We start from the raw sequence: 23461 nt of genomic DNA on the forward strand, positions 1-23461 counted from the left end.
GTCCTTGCTGAAATGAATCAGAAAAGAAGAAACAAGAGGTAAATATTAGAAGAAACCGTTAAATGAAATCATAAAGCAGGGAGTCAGTGGCAATGGAACATAAACCCTTCCCCCAAACCTGTGAGAAAGAATAAGAGGTCAGGGTTTTTCTCTTATTTTCTGGCTTGTTGGTCCTTGTGATATCACAATAATGAAGCATTTTTTTTCCAATTAGCAGCCAGTTATGCCTCATTTGTGGGACCTTGGAAGTGCTATGGGAGCCCAGGGGAGTCCTTGTGAGGTGGCAGCAGCATGGGCTCTACTTTAAGTCTTCCAAGGTGGGATTAGATTGACTCACAGCCTTCAGAGGAGTCTCCAAAGACCTGGCACCTGCCCCTATCACACCAACTCACACATGTGAACACACTCCTGTCTGTTTTGGACCTCTATAGTTGGAATCTCCCTGGCTCCTAGTGTTGCAAGCATGCACCATAATATATGTGAAACTGAAATTAGTTTTCAGAGGCTTCCCTGAAAGTCTCACTCTGCTTTTTCATCCTCAGAAGAATGGAGTGAGTCCTGCTCTGATGATCCCTGAACAGGTCTTTTACCTTGAAATAACATTAAAGTCATAACTTTCTGAGAATCTCGGAGTCTGTTTACAATATAATTAGCATGGTAATCAAAGGCAGTCAATGAAACATAAAAAACAATTACCTGTGGCTTTAAACTGTTTGTCATTAAATAATAAAACCATAGAAACATTGACAAATCCTGTTCTTCTAATGAATTCTCAGGCAAACTATCTTTTGTGAGGCTTTGAAGTAAGAAAAAAATCATTAATTCATCTCTGTCTGAGGCCTTAGCTTATAAAACATCTGCTGATGGTGAAAAGCCAAGACTGCTATGACAAGGTTTCCACTAAAGCAAAGACATTTCTCATGCTATTGCCAAGGAAGGAAGGTTAATTTGTTTATTTCCATGGTAAAGATCTATAAAAATATATATATTGTCTTTCTTCCAGATTTTGGTTTCTAAGGTGTTCATAAAATAATTGGCAGCATTCAGTTGAGAGCTAATGGGGCTCTCTCTCCAGTGTCTTCAGAGGTGCCAGCTCTTGAGTGTGGACCAGGGAGGGATGGCGTGTGGGTGGGTAGCCAAAGTCTCCCCTCGTCCAGAGCTTCCACCATGGTAGGACTGACAAGATGAGTGACAGCACCTGGAGCTGCTCCTGCACAGGGTCGTGGAGGGGCATGCAGACTGATAAGGTGGGGTGGGTGCACATGGTAGTCACTCAGCTCTATAGGCAAAGGTAATGGTACCCATTCTGAAGTCTTGCTGTATGCTTCTCTCTAGAGGGAAAAGAGAATTGTTTTCAGTGTTCAGATGAGAAGACAAGTCCATAGTGGTGAAGTAGTTTGCCAATGTCACTGGCAAGTAAGATACTGACTCCACATACTCCTCTTTCCGCTACATCAAGTATCCTCTGGAATGTGATCTGAGAATGCTATTCTCCAAGATGGTTACCTTCTGCAGAGTAGAGACTGTCAACATTTCATCTCCATAGATAGCATTCATAGCAAGAAAATACAACTCAAAAGTTTCACTTTCACATCAAAAGATGGCATTCACCATTTCCTAGTTTTAATTTTGATTTATCTGTTTATTGCTCTTTTGTTGGATTCACTCTTCTGGTGTCTCCCAGCTCCTCCCTTTTTTTTTTTTTTTAATTTTTTTTTTCAACGTTTATTTATTTTTGGGACAGAGAGAGACAGAGCATGAACGGGGGAGGGGCAGAGAGAGAAGGAGACACAGAATCGGAAACAGGCTCCAGGCTCTGAGCCGTCAGCCCAGAGCCTGACGCAGGGCTCGAACTCACGGACCGTGAGATCGTGACCTGGCTGAAGTCGGACGCTTAACCGACTGCGCTACCCAGGCGCCCCTACCTTTTTAATACTGTAGATGGAAGTCTCCTTTGCAGTCAAGTTGCTCATTTCATTCTCCATTTTCTGTTTATCCTGCTTCTCCACCTAGAATGCAATATCCATGATACTCTAAGCAGATCATAATTGTATCAATACCAATCACTTATTGCTAGGCACTTGTTTTGTAAATGGAAGTGCTGGAGATAGGTAATCTAGATTTCCTGCTGTGGTTTCCACCAAAAAGACTGACTGCCTTACCCCAACACACCCTGCTCCATTGTGCTAAAATATTTCAGAGCTTGCATTTGCATTAATTTTTATTTACAAATTTAAACATTCTATCTATCTATAGTCAACCATGGTAAACTATAGTTGGCTTTCCTTCCCTCACTCTGGAAAAAAAAATTAAAATAGAAATTTCAATAACGTGAGAAACTACATTTTGCCTGTATTGACAAATGGTTTTATCTTAGAATTAAGCTATTATTCTCAAGAAACTGGATGCATTGGACAACTATATGCTAAAGAATGAAACTGTACCACTTCATTACTCCATGTACAAAAATACACTCAAAATGGAGTATGGACTTTCATGTAACACTAGAAACCATAAAACTCCTGGGGAAAAAAAAACAGAGGTAGTAAGCTCTTAGACATCAGTGTTAGCAATATTATTTTGGATCTGTCTTCTCAGGTGAAGGCAAGAAAAGCAAAGCAAAGCAAAGTAAAACAAACAAACAAAACAAACAAACAAACAAACAAACAAACACAAATGAGGCTACATCAAACTAAAAAGCTTTTGCACAACAAAGCAAACCATCAACAAAATGAAAAGGCAATCTACTGAATGGGAGAGGAGATTTGCAAAATATATATCCAATAAGTGGTTAACATCCAAAATCTATAAGGAACTTACACAAGTCAATATTAAAAAAAATCCAATTAAAAATGAGCAGAGGACCTGAATAGATATTTCTCCAAACAGGGCCAATAGACACATAAGAAGATGCTCAACATCAGTACTCATCAGAAAATTTAAAAATGGAACCATCGTATGATCCAGCAATTCTGCTTTTGGGTATTTATCCAAAGAAAATGAAAACACTAATTCAAAGTGATACATACACACTTATGTTCATTGAACTAGTATTTACAACAGCCGTGATATGAAAGCAACCCAACTGCCCATTCATAGGTGAATGAAGAAGATGTGGTATGTAAACAATAGGATATTACTCAACCATTAAAAATGATCTTGCCATTTATGATGATATGGATGGACCTAGAAGGTATATATCAAATGAAATAAGAGAAAGACAAATACCATATAATTTCATTTATATGTGTAATCTAAAAAAGAAAACAAACAAAACAGAAACAGACTCATATATACAGAGAATAATCTGGTAGCTACAAGAGGGGAAGGTGGTGGGGGTATAGGTGAAATAAGGGAAGAGTACTGAAAGGTACAAACTTCCAGTAATAAAATAAATAAGACATGGGGATGCAATGTACAATATGGGGGGTATAGTTAATACTATTGCAACAACTTTGTATTGTGACACACAGTAGCTAGATTTATCTTGGTGATCACTTTCTTATGTATATAAATGTTGAATACTTCTGTTGTATATCTGAAACGAATATAGTATTGTACGTCAGCTATAATTTAAGAAAATCACAAATAAAATTTTAAAAAAGGAAACTGAATGAAGAAAATAGACTTTTCTATTATAACAAAAATTTCTGCCTTGAAAACAAGAATGCTACAAACTGATCTCTTTCATATAGTTAAAACTCCAAAGTTTTATCAAATAGGACCCAACAATACAGTAACAAAATCCATACCTCACATGATGCACAAAATTTAACTCAAAGTGGATCATAGATCTAACATAAGACCTACACTGTGAAACTTTCAGAAGATAACAAAGGAGAAAAAAAAATTGTGCCCTGTTTCGGGTATTTTTTTTTTTTTTTTTTTTTAGTATTGAGACCAAAAGCAAAATATATCAAGGAAATTCAAATTAAAACCATAATTAGATGTCACCAGAGACCCATTAGCATGTTTAAGTTATAAGCCTGACTATAACAAATGCTAGTGAGCATAGAGAGGAACTAGAATTCAAATATACTGCTGGAAATGTACAAAAAAAATAATTAGAAAAGAAAGAAAGAAAGTGGTACAGCGATTTTGGAAAACAATTTAGCGGTTTCTTAGAAAGTTAAATATGCATCTAATATATGTTTCAGGTTTTATTGCCAGATATGTAGTATCTTGAAGACTACTGTTTTATAATTTGTCTACTTTTACTATTATTTTTAGCTTTCTTTAGGCAGGGGATAAATTCGGTCTCTGTTCATCTGGCTAGAAGTGGAAGTCTATGAGCAGTTTCTTAAACTGCATGCACACCTCTACTAATATAACTGCAACCATTGGCTTTCCACTGACCACCTACACCACACATGGGTTGCCCTTTCTGTTAACACTGTGTATTTTTCTGTTGCATCAATGTCTAAGGTCATCTCCAGTTGCCATGACTAGAAATTGAGTCATGGCTCTGAAATTTCATATGGTTGATTGCATTTCTTTGATAAAAATGTCTTGAGCCTGTGCTCTAATGCAATGTATTTGTCATAGAGGAATCATCACAGTACTCAATGTGAAAAAGAGAGGGGTCATCCAGACACTCCAGGTTGGTATGGATAACATAGTGATGGGGGTATGGCCATGCTGAAGACAGGTGCTCTGCCAAGCCCTGGGTATCATCTTCACAATCTGTGCTTAGCTCTATTTTAAGTAATGCTCATAGCACCCAGCCCAGGCCAAACTACACGTATTGGGTTTGCAATCCAATAATATCGGAATCTGACTTGATGGCCATTTAATTTCTCTCAACAATAACCCTATTAGTAAGTATTATTACTGATGTACATAAGAAATTAATGTTCAGAAAATTTAAAGATCACTTCAGTGTCATTTTCCTAAGCGTTGGTGAAAATTTAGATGAAAAATGAGATATTTCCATGATCTACAAAATCTGTTTTTCTGTCATATCCTGAAGTGTAAAGCATAAAGCACAGGTCCTAGAACACAACAGCTATTTTATCAATGCAAGTTTTAGCAATATTAGTTAATCTAGATGGATGGAAGAGAATGTAATTATACCCATAAATCTCCTTCTTATGTTCTCCCTAACTTGGTTCTCCCAAATTCAGTTTACTCTCTTGGTCTTAATTCTAAAATTCAGAATTTCTTTGAAAGAGCTTCACACATTTCCTCGTGTTTACTGATATCAGAGTGACAAAATACTACTGCTCTCTACCTTTTGTTAATATGTCATTTCCTTCCTTGATCTACTCCCAACCACTTCTTGACACAGATGTGCCTGGGTTTTTATGCTGAGTGAGGGAATATTTGATGTGTTCTCATCCTTTCTCTGATTTGGCAGTCCTGTATATTCTTAATAAACTTGATTTTATTTTCTTATTTCCCAGTGCCACTATGGGGTGGCAGGACAGAATGCCCTAGAGGGAAGTTTGTACTTTATCTAATGAGAATAGAGGTAGATGTGTGGTCAGAAATTTATTCTTTGATTATTAAGTCAAAAAGGGTGCTTCCTTTCCCAAAATTTAATTTTTGTGCTACCAGTGGTTTAAAAGAATCATTCACTAGTTTCCTAGAAGCCAAAAGAGAAGAGAGTCCCTACAGGTCTCCTTGAGCACAATGCAGGGACCATAGCTAACATCTATTGGACATTTATAGGCTGGGATGATTGGGTGTAACTTGCTTTACATAATATAATTCATTCCTCATTATGACCTTATGAAGTAGTCACTATTATTGTTCCCATATTAAAGTGAGGGAACTGAAGGTCAAGAGGTAACTCAACATGCCCAAAGTCTCATGGCTAACAAATGGCAGAACCAGGTCTGTTTGGCACCTTTCAGAGCCTCTGCTCTTTGTATGATGTATTGACTCCCCAATGTGGGCCTCACACCTACCTGGAAAGGAATCCAGTGAGCTGGTAGACCTAAGGTCTCAGTTGCAAAATCGGAAGAAAGCACTGGCAGGCTTTTAAAACAAAGACTAAACTCCTTGCCATGGACAAGCCTCATGCATGGACCCTGAATGGACTCTCCAGCTTCCTTTCACAAGGCTGCTCTTCCCTGCCTTTGCTAATCCCCAGCTTCCTGGATCTTCTTTTGACTCCAGTCCCTGGTATTCAAGGTTCTGAGTTTCCTCCCTTCCTAGGAATTTTGTGTGTGTTGTTCCCACTGACTGGAATGCTCTCCCTTCCCTTCCTTCTCCCTGTAAAGTCAGACCTCTTCTTTACCTAGAACCACCTTCATTTTCTTTGAAGCACTTATCTTACTTGAGTAGTTTTTTTTTTAAGTTAGGTATTTATTTATTTATTTATTTATTTATTTATTTATTTATTTAATTTTTGGAGAGAACAAGCAGGTGCACATGAGCAGGGGAGGGGCAGAGAGAGAGAAGGAGAGAGAGAATCTTAAGCAGTCTCCATGCCCAGCATGGAGCTCCACAAGGCACTTGATCTCACGATGGTGAGATCATGACCTGAGCCTAAATCAAGTTGGATGCTTAACTGACTTAGCCACCCAGGAACCCTGTCTTTAGTATTTCTATTTTATTCATGTCTCACTTACCCACTAATCTACAGGCTCCATAAGAAGATGGATGATGTGTGATCCTGCTTATCATGATTTCCTCAGTACCTAAAATGGAAAATAGGAAATGTCCAATAGTTACTTGTTAAAGAACTGACTGGCAGTTCTTTGGAACCAAACAAACTTGAGTCTATCACTTTGTCACTTCCTACCTGCATTATCTTAGACAAATTACATATCTTGGATCTTGTTGACTCCTGTATGAAGAGGGGACAATGACATTGACAAGAGTTCTGAGGAAGATTGGCATTTCATTCCTAAAGCTCCCAATATGATACCTAGCACATGGAAGGCTCTCAGTAAATGACAGAACATGCAGGGCTTAACAAAACCTTTTAGTTGTAATCAGAAAGTATTATGATTTTTGTCTTCTACTTCCTGTATATATTTATGCAATGTAGCTATCTTGTCCACTGCTATCTCCTCCACTTCTGTGGAGACAAAGATTTTCCTGTCATTATCTGTTAATGAGCTTTCTTAATTTTTTTACATTTATTTATTTTTGAGAGACAGAGTGAGAAAGAGTGGGGGAGGGGCAGAGAAAGAATGAGACACAGAATCCAAAGCAGGCTCCAGGCTCTGAGTGGTCAGTGCAGAGCCCCACGCAGGGCTTGAAATCACAAACCATGAAATCATGACCTGAGCCAAAGTTGGATGCTTAACCAACTGAGCCACCGAGGCGCTCTGAGATTTTTAAATTTTTTTTAATGTTTATTTATTTTGAGAGAGAGAGAGAGTTGGGGGGGTGGAGAGAGCATCCCAAGCAGGGATTCAAACATGGGACTCAAACTCATGAAAATATGAGATCATGACCTGAGCCAAGATCAAGAGCCGGATACTTAATTGAGTGAGCCACCCAGGTGCCCCTGCTAATGAGATTTCTTATGGTCACTCTAAATTATCCAACACTGTAATTCAGTAATTACAATTTTATAATCTCAGGTATTAATCCAAGCTTCTGAGTACATTTAAAAATAAGACTTTTTCTCAATTCTCTCATAGGAACCAGAAGTACATGGTCATCCTGCCTTCCTAAGGTGAGGTGTGGCCTGATCTATGTCTGTCCACTCTCTCCTCTACCATTTTTCTAAGAAAGAGGAACTGGGAGACAGAGAGCTAAAGGAGGCAAGAAAGTTCTTTCATAATTTTCATGATGTAGATTGGCCTTCTGTTCTGGGCTCAGAAGATATTTAAACTAATTCTCTCTCTTAAACCCTCAGCTTAACAGGTCTCTCACCTGTGATTTCTTTGACTCATATGAGCTGCACAATCCATGTTCATCCACTGTTTTTCATTTGTCTGTTTGTTTCTTCATCCTCATCTCCTACTAATACAAAGGTGGGTCTCAAGTGTTGTGGGTTGCTTTTTTTTTTTTTTTTTTTTTGTTTTTTTTGAAACCTATTTGCTACCATTTGATTCTATTGGACAGGGTCAAACAAGACCTGATTCTCTCTTTTGAGCTTCTTCATTTGTTTGGAGAACAAGACTCACAGGCTCCAGGAGCTCCCTCCAAATATATCCCCTACCAAATTTCCTTCTAATTCCCAACCAGCTAACATTTTATATTCCAATTTTGGGTGAGTGGTTTCAAGACACATGTAACCAGCTTTCTTTACAAATCCTGCACATGTCCTGGCAGCTCCTTTGGAATGATTGCATCTCTTATTTTACACTGTTTCAGTAGAAACTTCCATTCAGCAGGCTGCAACATATGTAGTGGATCCTGCATGGTGCCTGGGTGCATGTATGTATGCAGTTGGCTGTCTCTCTGCAGTGAGCATGCAGTCTGAGGACACAGAGGAAATTCATAGGTCACCATGTGGGGATGACAGAGTGAAGTGGCACCAACTCAAACATAGGCAGTACCTGGTCAAAGCATAAATCCTAGAGATAACATCCTAAATTTGCTTGGTAACAGTTAGCTACTGTTTCTCAACCCTGCCTACAGCATCATTCTTGACCTGCAATATCCACAAAACATCCTCACAAAAAAAGACAAATGCAAACAATGGTTCCTTGCTTTTCAGCAAGTCTCTAGCCAAGGAGTTAGAACACCCATTTCTCTGTCTCCCAGGCATTGCTAAACTCCTGATTCAGCTGGGTAAAGGGAAACTTTATCCTCTTCTCTGGGAGAGCGGAGGAAAATGTCAAAGTAATGTCATTTTACTTATGGATGTGATGTTATTTTTATTACTTAGCTTCTAACATTAATGAAAATGAAATAAACATATTTAAATAAAAGTATTTGTTGGCTCTAGTCTATCCTGGGCTAATTATGAAGGCTAGGATTTCTAACAGATGTAGAGAAACAACTTTAAAAATTCTGTTCTCTCTAGCCAAAAGAGCAAGATAAAAGCAGAGAAAGAGAAGGGGCTTAGAAGAACAATAAATGTGTATACACAAAACAATATGGCTCTAAAGTACATGAAGCAAAAACTGACAGCTGAAAGAAGAAATCACCTAATGCACATTTGTAGTTGGGGAATTAAACACTCCTCTCTCTGCAATGTATAGAACTACTAGAAAAAAATCAGACAGAGAGAAGATCAGAACAACATTGCACAAAAATGTCTAATTAATATTTATAGAATATTCTAAGTGACAACAGCAGAATCTACATTCTATTCAAGTGCTTACACATCATGGGATTGTTCCCAGAGAAAGAAAAACTTATTTTCACATAAAAACTTTACACAAGTGTTCAAAGTTTTATTAATAATGTAACATATCCTGAGTCATAAAATAAACCTTAACTAACTTAAAAGAATGGAAATCATGTAGAGTATGTTTTAGAATCGAAACAAAGTAGAAGCGTATCAAAGAAAAAACAACAAGGACATCTTCAAACACATGGAATTTAAGCAGCATACTTCTTTCTAAGTAATCCTTGGGTCAAATAGAAAATCTCAAAGGAGATTAAAAAAAAAACAAAAAACAAAAAACAAACACATCGGGACTCTGTTCATAGAGGCCAAACCTGGAAATGACTCACTGGGCACATGGTTAAACAGACTGCAGTAATCCACACCATAGGCTACTTCTCAACCATAAAAGCAAGAAACTATTGGTATGCAACTACTTGAATGAACTTCAAGGAATAATGTTAAGTGAAAAATGCTAATCTCAAAGTTATGAACTGTCTTATTTTAGTTGATACACTATTTTTTGAAATATCAAAAGTATAAAGATGGAGAATAAATTAGTAGTTGTAGTATGTGTCAAAAGAAGACTGTGGCCTCCTGTCTTATTTGTGTCTGTGTGTCTCCCACCCCTCCCCCCCCCCCCCCCCCCCCCGGTTCCCAACAAGGGCATGGCCCAGCTGTGAGTGAATGGGAACCATTCATCAATGCTCTTCTCACTATCTGTGTTTATTCTTGTGAAAGTGTCTGACTCTAGCACAGTGGGGACACAGTGAGGGAACAAGGAAAAGAAGACATATATTTTCTTTAGAAAGGGAAATCCATTTTATTGTAATGACATATAGCTTTTTATTTTTCCTCTGAAGGACTCTAACCTTCTATGATTGGTCTAAATTAATTTCATCTTTCCTTTGGTTTCTGTAGCAATGTACTTCATACTCATATTGCCAAGAACAATTCTCCTAGTGTTATATTTACCAAATAATTTGGAAATATTTCCTGTCATTTTTTTTTTCTGGTTGTAGCTGGTCATGTCAAAGAATACCACCACTTTGCAAGAAGAAAGTGTACATAGAACACATTCAGTGCTCAATGACTCAATGTTCATGAGGTTAATCAATGAATAAATATGCAAAATTCAAATTGTATACCCCTTATTCTTTTCCCAAGCATCAGATAATTCAAGTTAAAAATCATACAGTCATGTCCTATAAGAAGATCCTTGTGTGGGATATGTATTTACAGAAATGCACAGGAAAGAATGCGCATGTTCTCAGGGTCTTACAATCTTTTTTTTTTTTTTTCAACGTTTATTTATTTTTGGGACAGAGAGAGACAAAGCATGAACGGGGGAGGGGCAGAGAGAGAGGGAGACACAGAATCGGAAACAGGCTCCAGGCTCTAAGCCATCAGCCCATAGCCTGACGCGGGGCTCGAACTCACGGACCGTGAGATCGTGACGTGGCTGAAGTCGGACGCTTAACCGACTGCGCCACCCAGGCGCCCCTCAGGGTCTTACAATCTTGATTGCATCCTTATATGCTCTCAGGAGAAGCAGAAGTTCTGGGAAGCACAGAGGAGGGGCATTTAGGCCTGGGCAGGGAATGCTGAGGTAGTGTGTGTGTGTGTGTGTGTGTGTGTGTGTGTGTGTTTTGGGTTCCTAGACTCAATTCCAATGTGTTGGAGGGGGAATTTCCCCACACATTCCAGCAATTGTCATGATACTAGCTTTGTTTCCTAAAATTCAACTCAGTTTTGACACTATTTACCCAGAGATAGCATCAAATTCCACAGATTGAGAGCTTAGTCCCACGAGACTGCCCTCCCCCCAATTCAGATGATAGACATAAACCCCCATTGTTACCTGTGTTTCTGACACACAGACTACAGAGCAAAAGTTCCCATCATACCTCTCCTTGGTTTAAGTATTGCTAGAAAGGCTCACAGAACTCAGAATGTTTTACTAGATCACCAGATGATCATACAAGGACATAACTCAGGAATAGCCGTATGGTAGATGCATAGAGTGAGGTTTGGGGGAAGGGCCCCAAGCTTCTATGGTGTTCAGGTGCTGCTTCCCTGAGCACCAACACATGTTTACCAATGCAGAAGCTCTCTGAACCTAGCCCATTTGGGGTTTTACAGAGTCTTCATTACACAGGTACCATTGATTAAATTATTGGCTCTGGGTCACTGAACTGAACCTCAGCCCCACTCTCCTCTCCTGAGGTCAGGGGTGGGACTGACAGTTTCAACCTTTTAATCACAGGGTTGGCTCCCTGGCAACCAGCCCTGTTTGGGTTCCAAGAGTCACTATTAACATAACAAAGGACACCTTAGTTGCTCTCAAACCTTAGGAAATTTCAAGGGTTTTAGGAAAACCAGAAAGAGGATGAAAACTAAATATATATTTCTTATTAAAAAACACAATATCACTGTGTGTGTGTGTGTGTGTAGAAAATGGCACAAATCAAAAGGCAGGAGACTGAAGCAGTGGTTTCTCCTGGTCAGGACAGGTCAACAGTCCTTAGAGCTCACAGGTAGGTGACAGTTCCTCTTCTGACCATGAGTCCAGCTCCTTCTGCTCTTCCTGTGTGCCAGGACTTGTATTTGCCTTGTACTTGCATTCTCCCTTTTAACGTTGAACAAAGTGCTTCACCTCTCCAGTTTCTTCATCTGAAGAACAGAGATTAGATAATAATGGCTCCACCTCAGAGGCTCTGGTAAGGTGTGAAAGTTCATCTACAAAGAGCTCTGAAAGCAAGTTCAGCTGGAGAGAGCACCTGGCAAATGTTAACAGGTAAGGTGATGGGGGTGAGCATGAACATCCTTGGGAAACTGACAAGGGAGAGTGTACATAACATACCTGAGAAACACTGACAATGGTACTGGGGAACCAGGCCTGAGAGTCTCCAAAGGGCTAAGTGTGCAGCTGTGTGTGTCTTAAATCCACTGCTTTCCAGAAAGCCAGACTGTTGATGAGAGAGCTCTGACTTCTCCTGGGTATTATCAGTAATAATTACTGTTAACTGCCGTTCACATTTGTTTAGTACTCTACAGTTTATGAAGCACTTCCACATACACTCTTGTCATGCTCATCCACTGGGAGTTGTTGGGAATTTCTGAATGGATGCCAAGGGGGTATTCAATAAAATGCCCAAGGCTGTTGTCCTCACCTCCAGGCTCCAGGCTGTAAATCTGGTCACATTCACTGGCATTAAAATCACCTGATACATCCAGATAAATTAACAGGAATGGCTGGGTGGCCATTCTCTGAACTGCCCTCCACTGGCTGCAGGTGGTGGTGTCCATTATGCTACCAGAAGTGCAGTGAGATACACTAGTGAGTGTGGGAGTCAGACTACCTCATGTCTGTTCTAGTCCCAATACCTCCCTAGCCTCTGGAATCAGAAAATATAACTATTTTTATTCCCATTGCCTTTTTAAAGAATATGATAAAGATTCTTGAGGAAACTGGTAGACAAATACATTAATAAATAAAATAAACAATTCTAATTTTAAAATAGTGGGGAAATCTACTGAGTAAGGGCTTTATTGAATTATTCTCTGTTAAGAAACTATTCCTATTCCTGTGCCAAACTGTCAGCTTGCTTGGGAGGGTGGACGAATGCTCAGAGCCCAAGGCTTTAGGGAAAGGAATGGATAAGACATATCATGCTTTTGCCTGAGATTCAAAGCAACTGACACCTGTTGGGGAAAGCCTGATGGCCTGGGATCACAAATTCCAGGTGGATGGAGATGAACAAGTCCCCTGAAATAAAATTCTCAAGGTTTGAACGAGATGAAAAGGCAAGCTGATTGCCAAGCTGGCCCAGAATCAAAAAGAACCAACAGTCAGTCTGACCCTGGGGTCTAGGGTCTCATGATCATCTGTGTCCCAGGGATAGGCTGCTCCTAGAAGCAGTGGCTCCAAGTGATTTAAAGAGTGGTGACACTATGAGCAATAGTACTTGAACATCAAAACTAGGTGTAATTGGATATTGTCCTTCCTGGGGCCCTTGGGACTGGGAGAGGCTACGTGATGGTGTGGCCACAAAAGGTGAAAGTCAGGTCCAGCTGTGTTGAAGGCCTCTTCACACTACCTGAGCTGGAGCTCCTACTCCAGCCTGCACAGGCTCCAGCATTGTGGTGATTGTGGGACATGAGGATCAATGGAGTGCCCCACTCTCCCAGTGGCAGTGGTCTCCATTGACCAGCAGAGGTTTCCTGGTACTGTCTGTGCCTTGTAGCATGGTGAGTGCTGAGGGATTCTCCCCCATGTGTGCAGAGCACAGGTCACTGCTGGACAGTAAGTCTCCCTGAATGGAGTGGTATGACAGTCCTGGCCCTTGGAACATTTGGAAGCATGTAAGAGCCCAGGGACTTACTGGGAGGGAGAGGTTGGAAGCAGAAGGAGGATAAGACAGAAAGCTACTGAGGGTTCACAGATTTTAAGATGCTACAGGGAGTGCTTTAATTACATGCCAGAGCTGAAGATGCATGCCTTACTCATATGTGAGTTACATTATTCATATATTCATCTGTTACAAAAAAACTATATAAAGGACCTTTGACAGCATGTATATTGTGTTTTTTAAGTTTATTTATTAATTTTAATAATAAGAGAGAGAGACAATATGAGTGGGGGAGGGGCAGAGAAAGAGGGAGACAGAGAATCCCAAGCAGGTTCTGCACTGTCAGCGCAGAGCCCAATGCAGGGCTCAAACCCACAAAACCGTGAGATCATGACCCGAGCTGAAACCAAGAGTCAGATGCTCAACCGACTGAGCCACCCAGGCACCCCTATATTGTGGTTTTAAAGACCAATTAGACATGGTTGGATTCTAAAGGATCAAACCATATATTAGGATTAAAAATACATATACATAATTCTATTTATGTAATGTGTATATACTCATTTTACTGTAAAATGTATTCATTTGTTAGTTTATAGAACAGCTGTCCATCTCCTCCCAATATCACTAGGACACACAGGATAGGAATAATCACCTTTCCCTTCTTAATACTGAAAGGAGTTCTGAAATGAAGCCAGTCAAATTCAGCCCCACACCGTCTCTATTCTCTTAGAAGAATGTTAAGTAAATTGCTTTTGTTAGCAACTGTTTAATCTCCAAGGCTGAAAAGTCTACTGTGAACCTTGTCACATTGTTTCAGAGTGAATCTGACCTAACATTTCATGTCTGTTTACTTGTTTTAAAAATACTTTATTTTTAAGTAATCTTTCCATCCAACGTGGTACTCGAACTCAAACCCCAAGATCAAGAGTCACATGCTCCACCGACTGAGCCAGCTGGACGCCCCCTAACATTTCATGTTTGTACACTCAATTCCTCATGTCTTGCTAATGTGACTTGCCCTAGCCTGGGGAGTTGGTGAAGACAGGATCTGGGTCTCACTTGGTCACTGCCGTGTCTCCAGGTTTAGAACATGCCTGGCATGGCATAGGCAGGTGGCACTGTTGAGTGAAGACAGAATAATGAACAGCAGGTGTCCTAGGAAAACATCTAGGAAAAGTTGTTTGGGCAGGAGAAGCTTCCTGGCTGCAAGAATCTCTATGCAAGAATCTGAGGACTGGATTTCCCACCCAGTAGGTATCAGGATAATAATTCCTCCAAAGAGCCATCTGCTTCATTGCTGGCAGTCAGGGCTCTTTGCTCTCAGCCTGAAGCTGTCTACTCATCCTGGGCACCCACATTGGGTCCTCCAGGACCCATCAGAGCCCCCAGTGGACTCTCCCAGTTCCCAGCCATTCTTCCCTCAGGGCTACTTCTGTCCCACACAATCACTGCCCTTCCTGACTTGTGTGTTGGGCCAAGAGGCATCACCGCTGTCCCCTACAAGCCCCAGGACCACACTGCAGCTTCACTCCAGCCATGTTCCTCAGACATTTATTTGTCTACAAAGTCTGTCACATAAAAAACAACATGAGTGTCACAGATACATGATGGGCAAAACCTGATATATTCTTGTCTTTTTACAAACCCTGATATTTCAGAGTTCTTTTCTTAGTATAAACCATTTTACTTGCCAAGAACACTAAATGTTAGTCATGATCTAGTAAAGACAAATGGCTAGAATTCTCCAGATCTCCACAACTTTTTTTCCCATGGCTGCCACTACCCCTGCCAGATTCCTGAGGATGAGAGGACACAAATCTACACATAACAACCTAGATACAAGCACATTTTAGACAATACACACTTGGAATTTTCCCCCCAAAAAAGCCAGGCCCATGAGCCTGTTTCCTGCCTTCTCCTTCTATGCCTCCATCTTGATATTGACCATATGAATTTTGTCTTTTCTGTTGTAAAGAAATGGAGAAACAAAGTAACAGAGAAACCACAGATTCTTCTTTCCCAGTCCCAACTCCCTATATCTTGTCTCATTTTTATTTCTTTCCAGGTTGACCTTGCTCCTTGCCACACTCTAGGGAGAGCACTTCACAAGAGAGGACCTCCCTTGACTCATTAGTGCCTGTGATGTGAAGGATCCTGCACTTCCAGGGCCAAGTTGAAGGGTCAACCTTTGTAGACACCCTGATGGCTAGGAAGAGTGGAGGGGTCTTAATACTAGATTGTATTTCTATCAGTTTGAATTCCCAACCTACAATATTTAAATAATGATCCCTACCCTGGAACATCCTAGTAAACATAACTTCACCTCTCTATAAAAGCATTTTTTGTATAGCAAGATTAGCAAGTATATAATTCTCCAAATAAAACAGCAATCCACCTACAAATCTAAGTAGTGCATGATAAAACAGTTTTCCAGAAGCTCCTATTAAATATTCAAACAAACACTATAAATGCTTCAGGGCCACTTTATGGGTTTCTTGGATGGCAATTGTAAAATCATTAAAGATCTCCAACACAAATCAAGCTACATAACTTAGATGATTTATTTCAGGGACTCATCAATGCTGTGAAATAATGCAGTGTGTGTATGTGTGTGTGTGTGTGTGTGTGTGTGTGTGTGTGTGTATGTGTCTCCAAATGCCATAAGCCTTACACAGACATTTGCATCACTGACTCACCAGTAGCAATCCCCATGACAGCACCACCTAGCAAGCAGAGGGGCCGAGTTTCAGAAGCAAGCTTATCAAGGCACACTGTCCCACATCAGTCTACATGCTGGTGGAGATAAAGCATAACAAAATAGGACCAGACCAAGGTACAGAAGCAGAAAAGCTGCTATGATGTATATCCCTCTCCCCTCAAAGGTGCCTCCAGCCCAGATACAACTTTCCCTGAGCCCAGGCCATGCTGTCCTTTCCTGGCATTTTTTTTCTCAATCTTGTAGCTGGGATATCTTTGCCCACAGACTTATCTTCACTTGGGTCTCAAGGTTACTCTCTCTTCTCTTCCTCCTAGGACATTCTCTCCATTTTGCCCCACACATTCCCACAGGTAGTTCTCATGCATTCTCCCTCCAAAGCAGCTGGCATAGAAGCTACAGTCCTTCAAGTGGGCTTCAGAAGAAGGGCTGAGAGCTATATGCCTGCCTTCTCATAAAACCAGAAATGTCACAGCAATACTCCTAGGTGAGTCCACTGCACAGGGGACATATGAAACACCCATAAATGATAGAAATTCATTCTCATTGACTATGGGAGATGGCCACCCCATAAGTGTCTCCCAGAGCAGTGCTATAGCAGAGCACTCTGTAAGCACAGAGGGAATCACACAGGAATGCCCATGAGCTCCTGGATGAGAAGGAAGAATGTCACCACCACTACACTGCCATAACAGGATTCTGGAGCTTGAGTTTTCCACAGTTTAACCTCCCCTCCCCTCAGGGAAGAGAGTGAAGGGTATAGGAGCTGAGTTAAAGCACACACAGACCAGGGAGAACTGTTTAGTTTATTGTCCTTTATAGTGTCTAGTTCAAACAGCTATTTCTGTTTCTGTATGTTCATACTTGGAACCCTCAAGTGTAGTAAGAAGATATTTATGTAGCCATATCCCAAGCTAAATCCTAAAAGGATGACATAGATAAGCCAATAAGAATCTATTTTCACAATGACTGAGGGATTGCTAGGAGAAGGAAGAAAAGGTCAAGGCACAGGGAGGCTGCTCTAGTGCCACAGGGAGAGACAGGTCATGGGACTGAAATACAGTAATGTAGACATCACCTGCCCATGTTCCCTGTGGAACTGTATTTGGGTCTTATGCAATGCAGGGTGTCTGGACTAAATTCAGAAGACATTAGTCCCCAGGCAGTAAGACTCAGACCCTGCTGATGGAGGGAGAAACCTTTACCCCAGCACACTGAGAGCAGCTCTGGGCAGGAGGCTGTGGTGCTTCGGGGGTGAATGACACATGAGCACACATGAAGACTCCTCCATGAGACTCCTGGGGCTTCACGAAGCATGAGTGAAGGGAAAAGTGAGGAAGAGTGAGCCTGGCCAAGGCAGGGAAATAGTTCTTGTGGGCAGTCTTCTTTGTGATGGTTGACAAATAACTGATCCTGTCCATGAGAGGATTTTGGAGAATAGAACATAAACTTTGGGTTACATGAACATGGGGCCTGGCACCCCATGCCATTTATTTAACTCTTCCCAGCTTCAGTTTCTTCATCTTTGAAAACAGAGATAACATCTGCCATTCAAACAATTATAAGGAATGCAGTGTTCATGCATGTGCAGCATTTAATCTCTCCCTTGGCAGTCATCACATATTCAGTGAATGTTGATAAAAAAAAATATGAATGCATCGTGACCACACACTGACAAAACCCATATTCTTTGAAGGACCTTATTTGTTTTACTAGGATTGATCTTGTTCATTTTGCACTGATATTACTATAATAAGACTCATGGGTCTGACTTGGTCTCTGGGTATCAGGAAACAAAATGACCTTACAGTCACTGTGAAGGGCCCCTTGATAATGGTTAGGTTGGAGTGGTAGGACTCTGGACTTTGCCTGAGAGCCTGTCTGAACATTGAAGCAGATCCAGAGAGGTTTTAGAGAATGGCCTAGTCTCTCCCTGGAAGATCTTTCCAATGCACCTCCATGCACACATGGAGGCCAGATACTTCCCAGAGAGGTCAACAAAACTGGGTACCTCTTGTTAATTAAGATAATTTATGAAGGTTATCTCAACCATGATTTGTCTTCCTGTCAGACTATGTCAAAATTCCAGCTTAGATAGCAAGATATTCTGGATTCATTCTTGCATCTGGTAGATCTCACTGGTGCTAACTCTGTACTGGGGATTGTAATGGTAACTGGAGATACTGTGTCAAGTAAGCACCATCTCTGTCCTTTCTTCAAATGGCGGGGACAGACAATTATGCCACAGTGAGATGGAGGGCCCTGGTGGAGGGAATCACTGTGTGCCATGTCCAAACTAGAGTCACAGTAGACTTCAAGAAGTGGGGTGACACCTGAAGTCAGAATGACAAGTAGGAATTAGCCAGATGGAAAGGGGTAGAGCGGAAGTTCTTAATTTGGTAATTGCTTATTTGGTACCTCTTCTGCTGTCCTATGCTCTGATTATAGAATGATGAATTAAATAGTTTTGTCTAGTTTGTCCAATAAACATGGAGTAGCAATTGCAGGGTGGTGGAAGTTGCCGAGAGGTGACCTTAATCTCTCCAACTTGGTGGACAGGAGCAGGGTGGCTGTGGAAAGGCTTAAGCTGGGACTTGAATGCTTGGCAAGAGTAAGGTGGTGCTGGATGGAAGAACATTTCAGACAGAGGGGAAAGGGTATATTAAGGATCAGGAATTAGAAAAATGTTGCCACTTCCAAGGAAGGTAAAGAATGTCAATCTGTAGCAGCACCTGTAACTGGCTCAGTCAGTTAAGCGTCTGACTTCAGTTCAAGTCATGATCTCACAGTCCGTGAGTTTGAGCCCTGCATCAGGCTCTGTGCTGACAGCTCAGAGCCTGGAGCCTGCTTCGGATTCTGTGTCTCCCTCTCTCTCTTTGCCCCTTCCCCACTCACGCTGTGTTTCTATCAAAAACTGAATAAATGTTAAAAAAATTAAAAAAAAAAAAAGAATGCCAATCTATATACAGCATGGGGAGAGGAGGGAAGGGTGAAAGTGGAGAGATGAGAAGGACCTGGTCATGCAAGCCATGGAACTCAGGTTATACTGCATGAGCAGCTGGAAGCGTTTTAAAGATGACCATGACATTTAGATTTTTTATTTAGGCAAACCATGCTTTTGGCTCCAGTGTGGAGAACGAATTGAAGGTGAGGCTGGAAGTGACTCTACTGCCTAGAACAGGTGTAGTGGACCAGGGGCGCTGAAAATCCAATTAAGAGTCTACTTTAGTAATTCAGAGGATGGTGATTTGAACATCAGTGGAGGAGGCAGTCGTAAATTATGGGTGGGTTATGGAGAAAGTTTGGCAGATGCCAGCTGAAAGCAACATATCAAAACTTCTTTCTGACATAAATGGATAACCTTTCTTGGTTTAACAGATTGCTTAATCCCAAGCTCTTGCAGAAAGAAGAGTGGCTGGTTTATCAGACTTCTGGACAAAGCAGGTAACAGTGGCACCACCTGCCCACTGAACTTTCCTGTTAGTTCTGCTCCCATTGTAAGACTTTCATGAGGCCTGAGATTTGCTCTTCAGCGTGGTTGCAATCATTAGTGGACGATCTTAGACATGATTGTACTAAGCACCAGCTTTTAGTGGTGAGTGCCACAGGAGAACCCAGAAGAGGTTAAATTATCTTCCGATACCATGTTAGCTGTCAAAACTCCCAGCCAATCAGGCTTCTGTATGCTTCTCCTTCCAGCTCCTGATGATCAGAAGACTAGCACCCTCGGATACTATATTCCAGAGATTGCTGCAGCAGAAGTAAGGCTCATCAGTCTCTGTCTCATTTCTTTCTAAACCTTTGTCAAAGAAACAAGACTGCATTTTTATCTTACTAAAGATGATCAAATTTAATTAATGCTGAAAACTTTTTTTGCTTAAGATTTGCTCAACTTAGGCTTCTTTCTAATTAACATGGCATTTTAAACAAAACATATTCCTTACTGTGATCGAGACTGTTGTGCAACCAAATGTTAATTTCCCAGCCACTGTTGTAATTGATTGTGACCACAGGACTGTTGTGGGCAGTGGGTTGTAGCTTTACATGATGTAAACCACTTCCAAGTCTGGACCTTAACCATATCCCATATGATACTCTAGGCCTCTCTTCCTTTTCTGTGATTCCCAGGAACCCAGGAACCCTGGGTTCCCTGTTTCAGGTGGCAGAGGTACAAAATATAAGACTACCACCCAACTCCCTTGGATTTTGCTTGAGTGAGACACAAATCATCCATCATTGGATCTGTTAAACCAATTGAATTTTGGCTTTTATTTATTAACATAGCATAGCATAGCATATATAGACTAATGCACCTTGTAACTCTAAACAGTATGACTCCTATTGGTTTTCCAGGTCAAAATATTCATCAGCACATTTGAAGAAGCCCATATTCAGGCTGCTCCCTTTGCCTCTTCTCAAAAGGACATGAGTATGAAGAAAACTGTTCAAAAGCCTATAGAACATTAAGAAGTATAATAATAATAGTTGCATTTATTTGGATGTGGGGATAGGCAGGGGCAGAGATGATGGGAAACTGCTAGATAGTAGGGTCTTTCGGAGAGAGAGAGAGAGAGAGAGAGAGAGAGAGATATCTGGAGGAGGAGTGCATCGTATTCTGATGTGTTTTGTTCTGTGGGCAGTGAGAAGAGATGATCAATGCTATGTTGAGTCTGCTGATTATTTTTTAAAATCTAGATATAAGTACTTTATTTACAAATATTTAGATTAATAACATTCTGTTACATCAAATGAAGAATACAGCAATCTGAATATATCCTGTAATAAAAACAAGACCCACTGTAACTAACTTTGGGAATTGGGTATTCGACCTAAAAAAGGCAAAGTTTTTGGTTTGATATTTCTACCTTGTATCTAATGAATGGTTTGTCCGTATGTAAATATACATACACATCAGCAGGTCATGGTCCCTGGTCACATCCTTTGTGATGCAACAGTGCAAGCAAAATGGGTCACTGTAAGTTTTTAACAGAATATGTCAATCTACTCCAGAAAAGTTGTTTTTACAAATGTTAAACAGAGAAATAAAATGAGTCCACAAACTAACCAATGTTTTATTTAACATTGACTACACAATATTCCAGTACTATCCCATGTTTACAATCCATATTTAAAGTACCTATGGATATCCAGGTTGAGAATCCAGTGAACAGTTGGATATACAAGACTGAACTGTACAAGAAAAATCTGTACTGAAATTGTAGATTTTTGAGTTATCACTATATAAATTGAAGCCATCATTACTCTTCAAATGAGCTCTCCCAGAGAAAAGGTGATAATAAGAAAAACAAAATCCTAAGGCCCCAAAGGAATACTCACATTAAGCAACAAGGTTCTATGCAGAGGCTGTGAAGCAGGTAGAATGTGTGTGTAGAGAAATGAGCTGGTGTAGTATCAACAAGGTCATGAATAGTGGTGCTGGTTGATGCTGAAAACCTCCTAGCATAGAGCCCAGAGAAGTCCATCTGACCTGGAAGGGAAGAAGTCAGTGTGACCCTGATGATAAGCAGCCTGAGCTGGATAGTCTGTGTTCAGAGGTGATTGGAAGGAAGTTAAGGGCACACAGTGAGTGTGGACAATCCCAAGAGTTTGGGAAAGGACCAAAAGGATGTGTGACTGAGGTAGATTTTTTCTTTTAACATAAGGTGAGTTAGGTTAACATGCTGATGGGAAAAAGTCAGAAGGAGGGGAAAGGAAGGATAAAAAAATCTGTCCCTAAAGGTAGACAGAAAGGATGGGGGTGCAGTGGAGGCCTCTTCTCCTAAGATGGGGCAGGTTGAGACTCATCTACACACATCTGTGTTGGGTGTTGGAAGTTTGGAAAACTCCCTGTGAGTGCAGTCTGTCTCTATAGTGAAGGATATCTGCTGGGAGAGGAGGTGAGATGAAGAGGGGGCTATAGAAATTTGAAGTCTCTGTAGAACATTGGGGAAGAGGGATTTTTTATGGAAATATAAGAGGTCTGTTCTCACGATTTTAGGTTGGGCACCACATATGGATTTTTTTGTTTTTCTCAAATGATGCTTAGTAACATATTTGTAAAAGTGACAACAGCAGACACTGAAGTGACTAGGGTTGGAGTTTTGTGGGGTGGGTGTGATTGATGCAGAGAAAGATAAGAGAGTGAAGTTTCAGTAAAAAATGTTTATGATGTTTATGTATTTATTTTATTTATGTATTGTTTACAATGATGATCTCCGAATCCAGGAAAGACAGAGAATGGAATAAATATATGATTTTGCAGATAGATAGAAGTGAGACAGGGTAAGTGGTCTTAGTCTGTCACCAGAAATGGGGCTCAAAGAAGGCAGTTCCTGGCACTTTGAGAGTGGGTGGGCATAGCAGACCAAGACGAAACTGGGATGGATGTTCCAGTTCTAAGGTAACACCGTCTCCTTCTTGTAAGGTCTCACTTTTACATTAGTTACTGGGTCCTTTGTTTCTTTTATGATAAGAATTAAACAGAATAATTTGTTTTTTCTCCCTTTCTTTACCATTTAAGAGACAAATTTGATGTTCTAAATAAAAAAAAAATCCTTCACAATCTCTGCTTTAATGGATATTAGACTCTAACCCATCATCTGTCCATGCATTCATCTATCCATTCTTAAAACATCCTTAACATGACTCATTATCCTCCCTGCTCTAGCCCCCTAAGAGACTAGACATAGAGACCATGGGTTAGGTGCTCTGCTCTTGAAGTTGTTCCTGACCATGACACCTGGTCTCTGCTCTCAAGCCACACTAGTGTAGTGTCACACTTATTGTCAAATGTCTGGTCAGCCTCCAGCACCTCCCACAGTCACACGGCTTCACCTCATCTGTCTCTTTGCATATGCATGTTTGTTTTTCATCATTTTATTACAAAGTCTGACTTTATAATGCCAGATGACTCCAAACAATCATTAGCAGATATTCTATCTCAAATAATAGATAACATACTTTGTGATCAGTTGCTTTCTCTGTAATAAGAATAACATCTCAATTAAAACAATGGAACCTGGGGCGCCTGGGTGGCGCAGTCGGTTAAGCGTCCGACTTCAGCCAGGTCACGATCTCGCTGTCTGTGAGTTCGAGCCCCGCATCAGGCTCTGGGCTGATGGCTCAGAGCCTGGATCCTGCTTCCGATTCTGT

At 40.7% G+C, this 23461-nt stretch overlaps 1 long non-coding RNA gene across 1 annotated transcript; it reads left to right on the top strand.

Annotated features, from left to right (window-relative positions):
• Nucleotides 1–11845: 11845 nt before the first annotated feature.
• LOC123596719 lies at nt 11846–20774 on the top strand. The gene is made up of 3 exons (XR_006711824.1): nt 11846–12035; nt 20009–20070; nt 20663–20774. It is a non-coding gene; the product is annotated as an uncharacterized LOC123596719 (long non-coding RNA).
• Nucleotides 20775–23461: the final 2687 nt, after the last annotated feature.

Source organism: Leopardus geoffroyi, chromosome C1, assembly GCF_018350155.1.
Source record: "Leopardus geoffroyi isolate Oge1 chromosome C1, O.geoffroyi_Oge1_pat1.0, whole genome shotgun sequence".
In the NCBI taxonomy this organism is placed as follows: Eukaryota; Metazoa; Chordata; class Mammalia; order Carnivora; family Felidae; genus Leopardus; species Leopardus geoffroyi.